General features: G+C 37.9%; 1 non-coding gene across 1 annotated transcript; it reads left to right on the top strand.

Moving 5' to 3' along the window:
* Positions 1-1,084: 1,084 nt before the first annotated feature.
* LOC121213149 (small nucleolar RNA R71) lies at positions 1,085-1,191 on the top strand. The gene has a single exon (XR_005908519.1). It is a non-coding gene; the product is annotated as a small nucleolar RNA R71 (small nucleolar RNA).
* The last annotated feature ends 779 nt before the right edge of the window (positions 1,192-1,970 follow it).

Raw genomic sequence — 1,970 nt, 5'->3', positions numbered from 1 at the left:
TTCAGAATATCCAAAAACTTCTTGAATTGCACCTCCTATTTCTACTTGTGTTACTGCAATCTTTACTGATATAGAGGTGATGGAACTTTCGGTTGAATGTGATAACTCTTCTGAGTAGGTAAATCTGCATCCAAAAAAGATGTTAAAGTATCTGAATTCACTAAGTTAGGATTTTCCTTGTTATTGTTTACAGATTCTGACTCTTTCTGTGTAGGAATTTCAATAGCTGGTTGATTCTTCTCAATGGGCTTATCTTCGACATCAATCAACCGGGGTTCCAAAATTTTACCACTTCGCAATGCCACTGCCTTGATATGTTCTTTACCTAAATTTCTTGGATTCTCAATATTGCTCGGCAAGGTTCCTTGCGATCTATTACGAAGCTCCGTAGCTAACTTACCTATTTGGTTTTCCAAATTTTTTTAATGTTACTGCTTGGCTTTGGATCAAAGCATCATTCTCTGCCATGTACGCTTTCAACAAGTTCTCCAAACTGTTTCATGCCTCAGCTTGAGTTGGTTTTGGAGCTTGCTGGTTAAACCCTTGAGATTGGTTGGGTCTTTGCTGCAATAAGTTGTTGTTTGGTCCATTTCCTTGGTTGCTCCAAGAAAAATTAGGATGATTACGCAATGAAGGATTGTAAAAGTTGGACTTGGGTCCTTGTCCACTCCTATTTTGATGTTGGTTCCCCACATAGTACACTGACTTGGGATTTGCTGGACAGTTCTCAAAAGAATGACCTTCCCCCTTAATACACTTGAGAAATTACTTCAAACGGACTTGGTGGCTGAGCTGCAAAATTATTAGCACTATTAGCAGTAAACATTTTTAACATAGAGGAAATAGACAATACCTGAGCTGATAACGAAGTGAGGGCGTCAAATTCATGAACTCCGGCTACACGTCTTCCTGAAGCTGTTTGATTTGTTGGCTATTGATAATTATTACTCGCAATCCTCTCAATGCTCTCATAACCCTCATTATAAGACTTAGAAAAAATTGCACCATTCACAAAAACATCTACCATCAAGCTTTTATATGCATTGAGACCATTATAGAATGTCTCCAGCTGGATACAATGAGGAATCCTATGATGAGGACACTTACAAAGTAACTCCTTGAATTGCTCCCAAGCCTCATACAAAGACTCATCATCCAATTGTTGGAAAGTTGTGATCTTGTTCCTCAACTCGGCGTGTTTTCTAGGCAGGAAATACTTAACCAAAAATCTCTCTACTAGTTCTTGCCATGTAGATATGGAACTTGGTGGCAATGAAATGAGCCATGCCCGTGCTCGGTCTCGCAACGAGTACGGAAACAACTTCAACCTCAATGTGTCTTCAGTCACACCGGCTATCCTGAATGAATCACTCTCCTCTATAAACAATCAAAGGTGGAGATGTGGATCTTCTATGGGCATACCACTGAATTGGCCCACCGTTTAGAGCATTTGAAGCATCACTGGTTTCAATTCAAATTAGGTTGCCTCAATATCTAGCCTTCTAATTCCTAGATTTAACTCATTGAAAAGTGGCACAGCATATTGTTTGATGCATCAATCCCTATCATTAGCAATGAGGATGGGATTTCATACACGATCGGCTTCATTAGCTTGGTCTTGATTTTAATTTCCAAGGTCATTGTAACAGCCCGATTTTGGGTCTAGTCAGAATAATGGTTCGGGACCACAAATCTGACACAAAAATATATATTTTTATAATATTTTTATGGTCTACAGTTTTATGAAATGATGTTTTAAAAATTTCATTAAACATTTTTGACGTTTGGGCACTCAATTTAGTCAAAAGGACTAAATTGTAATAAGTGCAAAATGTGAGTTCTATAGGTTGAAGGTGTCTAATTGATATGAAATTTTAAATTGGAGGTCCTCAAATGGTAATTAGACCATTGGTTAAGTTGGTGGACAAAAAGGGACATGGTTAGGTATGTTTCTAAAGTTTTTCATTAAG

The sequence above is a fragment of the Gossypium hirsutum genome, chromosome A13, assembly GCF_007990345.1.
Source record: "Gossypium hirsutum isolate 1008001.06 chromosome A13, Gossypium_hirsutum_v2.1, whole genome shotgun sequence".
NCBI classification, from domain to species: domain Eukaryota; kingdom Viridiplantae; phylum Streptophyta; class Magnoliopsida; order Malvales; family Malvaceae; genus Gossypium; species Gossypium hirsutum.
Note: the sequence above shows the minus strand (reverse complement) of the source record. Positions and strands in the feature narration are given on the sequence as shown.